Genomic DNA, 14,533 nt, shown 5'->3' on the forward strand with positions numbered 1-14,533 from the left:
ACGTTATAGTAAGGTGACCAGATTTCTCAGACAAAATCCGGGGACATTTTCAGCTCAGAAGCGTATTACCTCCAAAACAGTAATGTTTTTATTTTTGTATAACTTTAAACGGGGACACTAGAGAGCTGTTCCCATTAGGGGCTGAGCCCCCCCCCCACCAGGGTATCATCCTAGACCCACCCCTGCTGCTACTTCCTACTCCACTACACTACACCTCAAGATAGAAAGTCCTAATATTTCAAGATAAAAAGTCCTAATATTTCAAGATAAAAAGTCCTAATATTTCAAGATAAAAAGGCCTGAATATTTCAAGATAAAAAGTCCTAATATTTCAAGCTAGAAAGTCCTTATATTTCAAGATAAAAAACCTAAAATTTAAAGATAAAAAGTCCTAATATTAAAGATAGAAAGTCTTAATATTTCAAAATATAAAGTCCTAATAGTCCTAATATTTTAAGATAGAAAGTCTTAATATTTCAAGATAGAAGTCCTTATAGTCCTAATTTCAAGATAGAAAGTCCTAATATTTCAAGATAGAAAGTCTTAATATTTCAAGATAGAAAGTCTCAATATTTCATAATGTTGTAATGTTTACTGAACTACGTTTATCTGACAGCTTTTGCTTTACTGCTCAAGGCTTGTTTCTGCAACAGCTCATTGAGAATCAGATACAATAAAAACTATTGAGGACATATTTCCTTTGATTGATGCAGTATTAAACGAGATCGCTGCAATGTAAGTTAATAGGATAATTGTCCAGCTTGTATTTACGTTCATAAAAGTGCTTGTTTTGCTGCTGACAGACTCAGATTAATATTCTAAATGTCTGACAACATTATGGGAAGGATTTCTAAGGAGGTCGACCTTTCTGTTAAAGAAAACATAAAAGTCCGCGAAATTGCGTTCGCTAAACGCACCAGACTCCATGTAAATAATCAGTTATTTTAAACATCGTAAAAATACGGCTTCTAAAACATCTCTGAGCACGCTGGCTCTGGGGGTCTGGAGCCTGTGTTGGGTGTGCGATTATCGGCTACGTTTTTTTTCATTCCAATTTCGGGTCTTTCAGTCACAGTGAAAACCGGGGACATTTCGGGACAGATGCAGCCGGGCCAGGTAGCCAAAATAAGGGACTGTCCCCGGAAACCGGGGACGTCTGGTCACCCTACGGTATAGGTACAGCACAGGCCGGGCGCCCCCTGGTGGTTTGCGCCCTTAGCATTTGCCTATACTGCCTAAGCCACAGCCGGCCCTGCTTAAAACCTTTATTGAAAAGTTTTAAAAGCACAACACACAGCAGCTATAAGTGGATGGGTTGCAGCTGTGCAACTGGGAGCAGGTGAATCAGCTTGGCAGCAATCAGGAGTTGTGATGTGTATCTCACTTTTATTAAGTGAGGGCTCTTCACCTGACTTTAATAAATAGCATCTGTGAAAATAAACCTTTGACATTCAATCTGAATAATCAAGTTCCACAGGTGAATATGGCCTGGTAGTATCACATCAACATCAAATGTTCTTTCACTGATTCACAATTAGTTGACATGTTTTGTCCTCCACAAGGAAATCATCTGGCAGCTGCCTCACCCCTCAACAGGCCAGGAAAAAGTGGGCCAACTTAAAGAGGAAATACCAGGCGAGATATTAATTATGAGGAGATCAGTTTACTTGTTGAGTATGTAAAGGGACTGTTGTGTTAGGCCTTACCATGCAAGACATATCTAGTGGTTTCAGTGTTTCCACACTTTACTATAAATCCCTACGTTCATATTTTCCAAGAGCTTAAGTATCTACCCACTGGGACAGGCGGGGGGGGGGGGGGGGCACTACAGCCAGTTGGCCCTGGTTCTCCCTGCAGGAGGCCATTGGGACATGCCCCTCTTTGAGCCACCAGTCCTGAAGGACTCAAACTAGTTTACAGTAACCACAGCGTTCCTGGTGCACACCATACAGTGATGTCACCACAGCTGTTTCCAGCGCCGAGGCCCCCAAACTGGTACAGTGCGTGGTCGTGCACATAAATTTCTTACTGAAGATTTTACCAAAACTGTATGAAGGGCTGGCCTAACACAACAAAAGAAGGGACGAAGCCTGGGCCCAACCCCCATAGGGCCCATCAGACCCAGCACCCCCGTACCTATATAACATGTTTCTAAACTAATAAAGAAAATTAAACTTCCAGATTCACGTCCTCTAAAGAAATAAAGCTACCAGAAAGACAGGTGCAGACACACTGATGCACGGACTACTTCAGTCTGACTATGAGAGCTCTCTGGCTCCCAGCCTTCCTTATGTACAGGAGGTGGGGCCACCCACTAATGGCTCAATCAGGAACACCTGAGATAGGCAGAGAGGGAGAAGAAGACCAAGAACAAGGGGAAAGCATAACACTGCACACTAGAAAATTCTATCAACGGTTTGATGTGGCAGGGCACCTTTAATTGATAATACCAGGTCATTATTCAGAGTGAATGTCATAAGGTTTAGTCTCACAGATGCCATTTTATTGAAGTCAGAGAAGAGCCCTCACTAATAAAAGTGAGCTACACGTCACTCCCCCAACTCCTGATTGCTGCCAAGCTGATTCACCTGCTCCCAGCTGCACAGCTGCAACACATCCACTAATCAACTCTGCACCATAGCAACCACTCTCTGCTGGCCACATCCTCGGCCCAGCTTAGTCACTTGAACTGTGGGTTTATGTTTATTAGGGATGAGCGAGTACAGCATTATCTGTATCTGTACTCGGAGGGCGGGGCCTAACCCGGAAGTGGGTCGGGTTGTTTTGAAATGGGCGGGCTTTAACGGTATGTTATTTGAGCATGCAATTGATATGAGTTGATCAGAAATTGTTATATTTATTGCTGATTTGAAAACTATTTACATGACAGCATCAAGCTTCAGATCAATGGTGTTGTCATGGTAACAAACAAACTATATACAGAACGTTTTGCAACAATGAATACAACACATGGGTCGCAATTATGAAGTAAAATGTAATGAACAAGAGTTTTCATACTCAATATAACTTTCTTTTTTTAACTTTTTATTTTTTTATGATCAGTGTGATTTTTTTTTTGGTTCTTTTTTTTATTTTTATTTCCACACCAGGTATATGTGTGTGTGTGTGTGTGTGTGTGTGTGTGTGAGTAAGAGAGCGACACAGAGAGAGAGAGGGGCCGGGGGGCAGCTGACAGTTTAAAAAAAAAATCTCCGATGGCAGAGACGCAACGGGAGTTTCATTTAAACTAAGCAGCATGTCTGAAACCCACGTTCACCAGAAATCTACTGGTTACTATGTCTGTAAGGACTATAAACCAAAGTTAAAAACAAACCTGAAGCTGAAGAAACCCTAAACGTTAACGGAACAGATCCGCAGACCCGACTGCCTGACAGAGAGAGAGAGAGAGAGAGAGAGAGAGGCCGAGAGAAAGCATTTCTCCTTGTTCTGTGTGTGTGATTGATCCGAGCGTGTTTGTAGGCGGGGGGGGCTGTGATTATCACAGAACGCTGCGCGGCCAGTTGAGGAGTTTTATTCAATCCGAGCACGGATATTGACTCATATTACTCGGATAATACTTGTACTCTGCAAAAGTGCTTTATCCGTACCGGATACTTGTTTCAGCCGGATACTCGGATCACCCCTAGTATCCAGCACCTCTCCTCAGGACCGTCAGCCTCCCAGTCCACGAGGTTCTGGAAGCCCCGCCCATGACGTCTAGAGTCCATGATGCGGCAAATAGTGTAGACCATGTAAGGGAAAATGACGTGTTTTCCAAACATTTTCTTCTCTAGGGGAAACAGGATATAAGACGGGGATGCTACTGTTTTAATTTTGAAAGAGGTTGTCACACTGTTACTGCGTTAACTCTGTGAAAACTGTCTTCCCACTTGGTTATTCTCTACAGGGAATAATTAAATCTCACCATGTTCTAAACCTTGACTCAGTTGCACAGCTGTTTTTATTTTGTTTCAACAAAGTCTCACTCTCCAAAACAATTCCTCTCCTGCTGTACAGAAACTTTAACAACATTCTCTATTCTGTCAGGGCTGAACACTGTCTAACCCCACCTCTTTTTTTTTGTCAGTTGTTATGACTCAGCGCCAGCCGTGGCCAGAAGTATTATGCTTTTGGGTCGTTCGTCCATCTCTACATACGTATACACTTTCCATTCTTGTGAACGTGATAACACAGGAGGGAGGAAGGAATTTCTTCAAATTTTGCAAAACCTTTCACTGGAACTTGCAGATCAATTTAAAGATTTGGAGGTCAAAGGTTTAAGGTGACTGTGTCCTCATGTCTGTCCATCCGATTCTTGTGAATGCAATATCTCTGAACTCCCAGAGGAAATCACTTTAAATTTTGCAAACACAACCACATAACGACTTAGAGTCACGGTGAACCGATTTAGATTTTGCATTTTCAGAAGAGCACCTTGTTTTCTTTTAACTGGGAAAAAGCCTTTCACTCATAACAAGTTACACAAATTGCACTTTATTGGCCTTATTAAACATTTAGGCAATTTTACATTTAGGCAACCACATTCAGTCACAGAAAATATAAAATTCCACAAAGTAGGAAAACATAATGTTAAACTACAAAACAACAATAACTTGGGAACGTACAATTAAAAATGGCCAACTTCTAGTATGTTGGTAATGGTGAGGACTGTTTGGACCAATTTACACAAATATTAAATTTGCATTTATTAAACTCACAATGCTCAAAGGTTAGAGTTTTTTGCCAACTTTTGAGAGTTTAGAAATATATAAGGATGGCAAAAATGGATTCCTAAAATAAAATTAGACTGACTTCCTGTCAGCCAAAAAAATGTTGTATGGTTCTAGAGATGAGAGAGAAAGTTTTTACAAAATAAAAGTTTCAAACATGTCTACGTTTTCCAACCAAAACATCTTTAAACGTCTTAAAGTTTCTCCTTTGGCCCTTCTCTTCCACGGTGGGTACATTGTGGTTAGGGTTGGGTACTGAAACCCGGTGCTAGTACGGCACCGGTGCCTTAACACCCGGTATCTATCGCAGGGGTTCCCAAAACTTTCAGCCCGCGACCCCCAAAGTAACGGTGCAAGTGACTCGCGACCCCCGCCCCCCCCCCCCCCCCCTATAACATTGCGCGCAACCGCGCACGCACTACAGGCGTATCCAAACATGAGCATATTGACAACACAAAATAACACAACAGCCATGACATTATTCTACAGTAATTTACTCATTACTTTAATTTGAACTTAATCTCACCTAATGAGGTGGATGTGCAGTATGTTAGGAGCATAGCAAGTTAAAACCTCTATATTTAATTTAAATAGTTTTTATATACATTACACACTAGGCCAAGAAAGAAAATCCCTTTTACCTATTTCGGCCATACAGTATTCGGTATTTCGTGGTGTTGGTTTTAATCGGTCTGGAGTAACAACTGTGGGCATCAGCGATGGGGCGAAGGTAAAGCCCGGGTTGGTAACGCAGGCTACCACCATGAGTACGGCGTGGATGGACTCCGTTCTGGACCAGAAGGCAGCGCCGGGCGCTCGCTCTGTGGAAGGAGCGGTACACGGAGCTAGATGGCCGGTGGCTGCCTACGTGTTTATACAACTTTATACATCCTCAAATGGCTGGAATCACACACATCCTCTCCAAGGAGGGCACCAGCAGGGACATTGTCTGGAGGAAGTTCAGGCAGCAACTGGCAGAGGAGCTGAGACACGAGTTTAGAGGAAGAAAGGGAGCGGGGCGCGGTCCGAGCAGCGGGGGGGGGGGGGCGCGGTCCGAGGAGCAATGCGCACCACAGCAGACACCACACGGAGGCAGTGACAGGTTAGGTTAGGTTATAAATGTTCAAAGAAAATACTTTTAGGTTTTATTTGCATGTTTACATACCATATTTTTCAGATGTGAATGAAATAATTACGTTTTACTATGCCATGATATGAGTTATTGAAGCACCTGGGCAACTCAAGTGTATAATTAAACACGTTAAATTGTACATTTTGGTGTTATTTCGTTTTTCTAAAGATATCCTAACACAGTACCTGCAATACAATTTCAATTAGGTATTTATCGTGACAGATTATAGAGTTTAGAAGGTTCCAGTACTTTTGGAATCCCGGCAGTTGTGGTGTTAATGTTGGAGACGCTACTCGGAAAGAAAGAAAATCAAAACAGCTGTTCCCTTTTTATTTAGTTGCTTGGTTTTATTTTAAATTTAGCCACTAGTTTTATCTTGTGTTAAAATCATGGCTAACATGCTATTTCTAATCGTTTTTAAATTTTTATTTTATTTCTGGAAATCAACTCGCGACCCCCCCTCTGGCTCGCGACCCCCCTGGGGGTCCCGACCCCCACTTTGGGAATCACTGGTCTAGGGTATGATTCTCGCTTCGGGTGCGAGAGGTCCTGGGTTCAACTCCCGGACGAGCCCTTACGCTATGTGCTGTTTCAACCCTACTCTATACTTTAAAATCCAGTTTATTGTTAAATTAACCCAGATTAGGAGCCAGCACAATTGTAGTACAGCATGTTGGCAATTTTCATATCCTGCTTCAACTGCACGCAATAGAAAAAAACTGGGAAAAGATATGAGGAACAATGAGCAGGACATGACTCTCCTTGTTCATTGGTCTAGGTTTATGATTCTTACTTAGGGTGTGATAGGTCCTGGATGAGACTACTTTGCATACAAGTAGAGGAATGGATTGAATAATCTGGTTTATTTATTGAATATGATGGAAAAGAGTGTCTCACACAAACGTTTCATGAATATCACGTAAAGCCTGTCGTAAAAGGATTTCTGCGCTCATATCTACCCCAACTCTTTTTTTTGTTTCTTGTTATGTCTTGGCAAGAAGTATAATGCTTTTGAGTCGTCTGTCCATCTCTACATCCGAATCAGAAATTCTTGATCTTATCTTGATTAGATCTTCAGATGCTCCCACTCAGCAGCATTATCTCCTGTCCACACAGCACCGTAGCGCTGCGAACCGGCAAAGAAGGGTCAAAACAAAAGGTCGCTCAACTCCTCCCGACCTCTGGATCTGACCCTCTGCTGTGGCCTGAAGGGAAACTCTGGAAAAAACCTCTCCTTCGAGCCAGAATTGAACCAGCGACCTAAGGATTTCAGCTTTACGTCTCTACAGTCCTCCGCTCTACCAACTGAGCTATCGAAGGGAGCTAGCACACACACATGCACTTCCCATTCTTGTGAATGTGATAACACAGGACCCCCTGGAGGGACTTTCAGTGATAGAGTGCATTTTCAGTCTCAATGCCCAGATGTATTAGATGATTTGAAGTGAACATTGTATTTCCCAGTGATGGTGGTATAGTGGTGAGCATAGCTGACTTCCAAGCAGTTGACCTGGGTTTGATTCCCAGCCATCGCAGTAGCTTTCTTTGTGTGATGTTACTTGCTTTTTTACAAGAAGTCAGCAGAAAGGTTACTTGCCCAACCTGGTTTGATAAAACATTAGATGTCTTTGGGCCAAAGTGATAATCACAATTATTTTGATCAATATAGAGATTATCACAATTATTTGTTGATTTTCTACTCCAAAGTGTTGGAAAGGAAGGTTTCACCAATCGTTGAACCTCAGGTTAACAAGGAACAATCTCAGCATGGTGATTGATGCCATGGAACCTTTAAAAGTGTTACAAGGGTTTGCTAGGCAGTTTCTTTCATATTATCCACATGTATGATATTAAAGGCACACAACAATCACAACAAAGATGAAAAGGCAACAATTACTGGCCAACTTAAGTCATTTAGTTAGCTAAGCGTTCAGAGGATGTGGGAAAAAGCAATACAAGAACAGGTTTTAAAGGATTTGCCACAGACAGTGAATACAGCAGAAGATATGTCTACTGTGTACAAACACATGGTAACTTTACATGTGTTGACAATAAAGATGCTCACGAAATGCTTTACTTGCAATTGCGTTTCTTGCGCACATTCATGTCCTCTTAAATGCAAAGAACTGCGTAGTTCTTTATTCCCAATATCATGTCTCAGACATCAGTTTCAAATGAAAACAGCAGTTGTCAGAAGTGGGATTTGAACCCATGCCTCCAGCGGAGACTGCAACCTGAACACAGCGCCTTGGACCGCTCGGCCATCCTGACTGATCCTACAGAAGTTAATTTGGACCTGTCTCAAAAATTATAATATAGTAAATCAAACGTCATGATATAGTAGGTTCTCAGTCATCCATGTCATAGTTAACAAGGGAAGGTTTCTCAACTGTCAGCCCAAATATATGGAGACATGGAGACATGGAAGAAAGTCCCCAGGGTGGCAATGTGCTTGACAATGGCAATACATTGCGTAGGATGTGAAGGCAATGTGCAATACAGGCCAAATCCTATGGTGGGAATCAAGATCCACCAATGTTTCTGTCCACAATGTCCAACTGAATCCAGAAATGTCCCTGCCAGATGAGAAATAGACTGACAATTGGGTCAACATTGTGCAATTATCTTCAAAATGTCCAACTGAATCCACAAATACACCTGCCAGATGGGAAATAAACTGATAACTGTCTTCATGGTCTAAATGTGTCAAATATTGCCGTACAATGCCCACATTGAGTCCAGATGTGTCAGTTTTGGTTCCTGATCCATGGTATTACCCAAAAGATCACAACTAGGCCAAGGGAACTGGACTTGGTAAAAGGTCCTCCGTAGAAGTTTTGTCTCTCATCCAAGAGACTTCTTTAGTTGTTTTTTTACACAGAAAGTATTGGACACAGTGCCCACTCCCCTACCTGACAGTTGAAAGCTGTGGGGAAAGGGGGGTTCCAAAGCTAACAGACCATTCAACAAGCAATCCTGATGAACTATACTGGCCCAGTCAGGGTGAACACTGTATACTCTGACTGCAGCAACACAAGTTCAGATTTCAGTGATACCAAATTTATATGGTGATTACAAGACTGAATGCAAAGTGTTTATCCCCCATGTAAATCAAAGCCTATCACTTCCAGTAAATACTGTCAAATTTGGAGCTCCTTCTGATTACATTAATGACCACATTATTCAAAATGGAGCTGAACACGGAGGAGGATTCCTCCCTAACGGCCGCTCTGCTCTGCTCCGTGCCCCCGCTGTCCGGTAATAGTTAAAGCAGATAAAAACCTAAAGAACACTCAAAAGCTTCAAGATAAAACTTACTTAAGAAGCTTCTTCATGTTCAAGAGAAGGCCTGTGTCAGGTCGATAACACTTTAACTTACTAAATAAACACGGTCAAGCAAGAAAAACGACACGCAGACGGTAATGATCAGTTTGATAGACAATTGCAAGAGGGAAGAACCCTGCGAAGAGAGCAACCTATCTCCAGCATCACTCTCGGGGAACTTCAGCGATTTCTCTGCAGTTCTCTTGCTTTATTGAAAGTCAGACACATAGAGATAACAAGGAGAGGACATCTGCTATTTTGGTTTATGGCTACCTAAAGGAACCAGGGTAAAAGTGCAGGCCTCTTACTGACCTCGAATCTAAAACACTGGTTATCTCTGTAACATACCACAGTGAGACATTTACTGCCCTTGGTCATGCAGCAGCAACTAAAGAAAACACAGACATAGTTTGAAAGAAAAGCAGTATTTGTTAAATGTGCATTTAAGATTATAAAATATAGTAAAATCAAGGTATGAATATAATAATCATGAAAGCTATAAATGAAAGACATAATATTTTAAGACACTACTACAAGAAATATGAAATAAAAGACTTATAAAAATGAATTTCTCTGTCAGCCTGTTTCCAGCCAGACTATGAATTGATTCATGAAATCCCTGTTATTAATATGTAGTCAGTCCCATATGGTCTAGCGGTTAGGATTCCTGGTTTTCACCCAGGTGGCCCGGGTTCAACTCCCGGTATGGGAATCGGTGTTTAGCTGGTGAAGGTCTACAGAAAGACCTATATGATCTCTGACTTTAGTCCTATGTTAATCAGCGCTGTAGTTCCTCATGTACCCAGCACTGTTAGACTTTGCTGTAATTTCTACAGTTACTTCCCACAAAATGCCCAGTAAAATACCTTAATTTTCTTTTCCAGTTCATTACTGTCATGAACATTGCATTATGGGTAGTAACATTTCATTTACAGTGATTTACTGTATTTTTTTTAATTTGCAATGGTCTGCTGGAAAACAACAGCAGTAGTGCTACTGTAGGTGAATAATACATACTTAAATAAAATTGTTAGTTCATGTTATAGAAGCATAGAAATGAAATGGAAAAAATAAAATATCTTTATAAAATAAAATTTCAGAATTGTTCAACCAGTAATGGAGAATATCCTTTTAAAACATTTCTTTATGGTGGAAATGCTGGACTTCAGAGGTCAGCAAAACTACCCCAACAAGTAGCACTTACTGCATACATAACTCAAGTCAGTGCTTGTGTTTGGGTAGCTCTGGTGCCAGATGAATGCATTTTACTAGTGTTGGGAAGAATTGTGAAATAGACTGTCTCTGCATTTTGTTCAGAGATATGTCTGATGATGAACTCACTACCAAGACAACCCCAAAGAGAAGCACTTATGAACACAGTAATCATCAGTGTCTCCATTTGACACAATCCAAATGTGATTACAATGACATCCAATGACTTTATTGATCGCAGGAGGAAGAAGAACATAAGGACTCAGGGGAATGACTTGCCATAGAGATAGTAGTTTGTAGTAGTTCATGGCATAGCAGGGCACTGCACGGTATCACAAGGCAAAGCAGAGCGTAGCAGGATGTAACAGGGCATCGCATGATTCGTAGCAGGACCACGGCGACAGCTGCAAGCATGATTTTGGAGCCTCCCTGATCCAAGGAAACATGCTGGGGAAAAAAGAACAAAAGACACTGGGGAATGACTCGCCAGAGCTGCGGTGTAAGCTCGTCCCACACCTGTTTTAGGTCATACGCACGTTTCATAGATGAGCGCCCATGTGAGCACAATAAAGTCTTCTTTAAGAAAGGTTTTTCCTTTATAGTTCTAGTTTTTTTTCCAATTCTTCTGGTCACACTTGGCATTATTTCACATCTTTTGTCTGTTGTTGTGTCTCGGCGCCAGCTGTTGCTAGAAGTATTATGCTTTTGGTTCGTCCTACCATCTCTACATACGTATGCACTTCCCATTCTTGTGAATGTGACAACACAGGACCCCCTGGAGGGACTTTCTTCAAATTTTGCAAAAACATTCATATGAACTCGCGAACCAAAATCAATTGATGAGATTTTGGAGGTCAAAGGTTCAATGTCAAAGTGACTGTCTCCTCATGTCTGTCCATTCGATTCTTGTGAATGCAATATCTCTGAACTGGATAAGGCACTGGCCTCCTAAGCCAGGGATTGTGGGTTTAAGTCCCGTCTGGGGCGATTCTCAGCAGAGTGCTGCAGTGGAAGCATGATGGGTCCATAACCCAGTGGTCAATGGATCAATACCATCCTCTGCTAACTTGGTTTTGCTGGTGACACAATGGAAGACACTCTGAAAGGGTGATGCATCAAGAGATTATGACCCTCAGCCTGATTTCCATGGTGAGATGAATCATGATACAACTGCTGGAAAAGTTCATGACAGCACCATGAAAAGTAGGCAAATCATGTTCATTTTGACAAATCGACATTCACTACCCTGTCAAGAACCTGTAGTAATGTTGACTTTCCAGTTCTGGATGGGCTTCCCGGTTGTGTATGGTTTGTAGGGACTACATATGTTTTTGGCCTTGCAAAATAGACATGGAAAGCATAGCTAGAGTCCAAACCAAGATGCGACATGCGACCATTCTGTTTCTGGAGGTAGACAGAAGTTTCTAACCACGAAGGGACTTGAACACTCAATCTTCTGATCCGAAGTCAGACGCCTTGTCCATTAGGCCACATGTTTTCAAAAGCAAAAATAATATTTCCAAATCTGAATTTCCATGGTTTAGCTGAAAATTAGGAGCGAGGTAACGTTTGTAAAAAGACAGACTTATTAGGTGGCCAAAGGAAATAGATTGAATGCTAGGCACATCAGTTACCTGTGACTCATATTTGCACTTGCTGAGCAGACAACCTTACAACTGTATGTTTTTGGCCTTGCTACAAAAGACATGGAAAGCAGAGCTATAGAGATTGATGTATCGCAGATGTATCTCTTGCAGCCACCGCACGCAATGTGTGATTTGCGGTCCTTTCTTTTTGGACAGAGCTGACACCGCTTCCTTTTGCTTTGCACCCTTGGTGTGTCCGGTTCAGAATCCCCGTCCTCCTCTAGGCCCCTTGTGACTGTGCCGCCACCGCAGGACCTCCTCGCTGTGACAACGGCTTTGACAAGCGCGGGCGCCTATGTGTGAGTTAGACACCGCCGTCTCTCGATGAGCGGATCAGGAATATCCTGTCTAAAATTGATGCAGAAAAACTAGTCCATGCATTTGTTACTTTAAGATGGATTACTGCAAATCTTTAGTATCAGGCTGCTCGAAAAAATCCATGAAGACTCTTCAGCTGATCCAAATTGCTGCAGCACGTGTCCTGACCACCCGAAGCATCTTAGCCAAAACTCACACTGCACCGCAAAAGTGCTCTCAAGCACTCCCAGCAGAGCATTTGTAGAAGAGCGCCTTGTTTTCTTCTGTCTTGGAAAAGGCTTTAGCTTATGACAAGGTAAACAAATTGCACCATTGTGCTACTCATTAGTGTGTCCACTTCAGTTATGTATTGAAGCACATCCTTAGAGCTAATGGCCCTCATTTATCAACCTAACGTAGAAACCAGAGCAGATATGAGCGCAGAAATCCTCTTATGACAGGCTTCACGTGAGATTCATGAAACTTTTATATCACACCAATCAGAGCGTAAGAATGATCGTACATTGATAAATGCAATTTAAATATCACGCCCCAATATATTCTCGGTTTTGAGGCCTAGCCCCTACAATTAATGACAATGCCAGACGTAATCCGGCTAAGAAGCTGCACTTTTCAGAGGTGGAGATTGAAATTGTTATTATTTAATCTGCTATAGATAGAGGGTATAGAAAGAAGGACGAAGGGAAGAAAAGAAACACAAACCGTGTAAATGTGTGAAGGTATGTATGTATGCATCTGTGTCTATGATGTGTAAATAAGTAAAGCATAAGATTTTGTATTTACTAAAGGATAAACGTAGAGAAAGGGGGTCGGACCTGATAAGTTGTTTATGAACTTCTTCCCACTTCTTTTTGAACATGGGAATTGTTTTGTTTGAATGACTTTCAATTTTGGAAGATTGTGCTGAGAAGTACATGGCCTTATTTATCTGTCATTTTAATTATATATATGTATGCATGAATGTATGCATATATATTTTTTTATTTTAATATTTTACATGTTCAAATAAACTACTACTACAAACAAATTTGCAGTAACTTGTGTCCTATTTGGCAGCCTAAAAACCTGCATTAGGCCGTTGGAAGAATGTGGAATAGAAAGAGATCATTGATGCTGTCACGATAAGTCAAAACAGGAACCCAGAAGCAGATCAGGACAAGGTGTTTATGAATAATAAGGTGAGTATTTATTGAAAAAAAGCAGTGTAGCAACGGGTCAGTCCGGAAGGTAGACAGTGGATAGAATGGGTGGTAGGAGGACAGTGCAGGTCCAGGAATGTACAGTGGTGTGAAAAAGTGTTTGCCCCCTTCCTCATTTTCTGTTCCTTTGCATGTTTGTCACACTTAAGTGTTTCGGAACATCAAACCAATTTAAACAATAGTCAAGGACAACACAAGTAAACACGAAATGCAATTTGTAAATGAAGGTGTTTATTATTAAAAGGTGAAAAAAATCCAAACCATCATGGCCCTGTGTGAAAAAGTGATGGCCCCCTAAACCTAATAACTGGTTGGGCCACCCTTAGCAGCAACAACTGCAACCAAGAGTTTGCAATAACGTGCAATGAGGCTTTTACAGCGTCCTGGAGGAATTTTGGCCCACTCATCTTTGCAGAATTGTCCTAATTCAGTTACATTAGAGGGTTTTCGAGCATGCACGGCCTTTTTAAGGTCATACCACAACATCTCAATAGGATTCAGGTCAGGACTTTGGCTAGGCCACTCCAAAGTCTTCATTTTGGTTTTTCATCAGCCATTCGGTGGTGGACTTGCTGGTGTGTTTAGGATCGTTGTCCTGCTGCAGAAACCAAGTTTGTTTCAGCTTGAGTACACAAACAGATGGTCGGACATTCTCCTTCAGGATCTCTTGGTAGACAGCAGAATTCATAGTTCCTTTTATCACGGCAAGTCTTCCAGGTCCTGAAGCAGCAAAACAGCCCCAGACCATCACACTACCACCACCATATTTTACTGTTGGTATAATGTTCTTTTTATGAAATGCAGTGTTCCTTCTACGCCAGATATACTTGGACACACACCTTCCAAAGAGTTCCACTTTTGTCTCATCGGTCCACAGAATGTTGTCCCAAAAGTCTTGGGGATCATCAAGATGTGTTGTGGAGAAATTGAGATGAGCTTTTATGTTCTTTTTGCTCAGCAGTGGTTTTCTCC

General features: G+C 41.7%; 2 non-coding genes across 2 annotated transcripts; one reads left to right on the forward strand and one right to left on the reverse strand.

The window, feature by feature from the left end:
* Positions 1-7,094: 7,094 nt before the first annotated feature.
* Positions 7,095-7,182, reverse strand: trnay-gua (transfer RNA tyrosine (anticodon GUA)). The gene is given in 2 exon segments: positions 7,095-7,130; positions 7,146-7,182. It is a non-coding gene; the product is annotated as a tRNA-Tyr (tRNA).
* A 2,644-nt stretch (positions 7,183-9,826) lies between these two features.
* trnae-uuc (transfer RNA glutamic acid (anticodon UUC)) lies at positions 9,827-9,898 on the forward strand. Its single transcript has one exon. It is a non-coding gene; the product is annotated as a tRNA-Glu (tRNA).
* Positions 9,899-14,533: the final 4,635 nt, after the last annotated feature.

Source organism: Etheostoma spectabile, unplaced genomic scaffold (assembly GCF_008692095.1).
Source record: "Etheostoma spectabile isolate EspeVRDwgs_2016 unplaced genomic scaffold, UIUC_Espe_1.0 scaffold00002624, whole genome shotgun sequence".
NCBI classification, from domain to species: domain Eukaryota; kingdom Metazoa; phylum Chordata; class Actinopteri; order Perciformes; family Percidae; genus Etheostoma; species Etheostoma spectabile.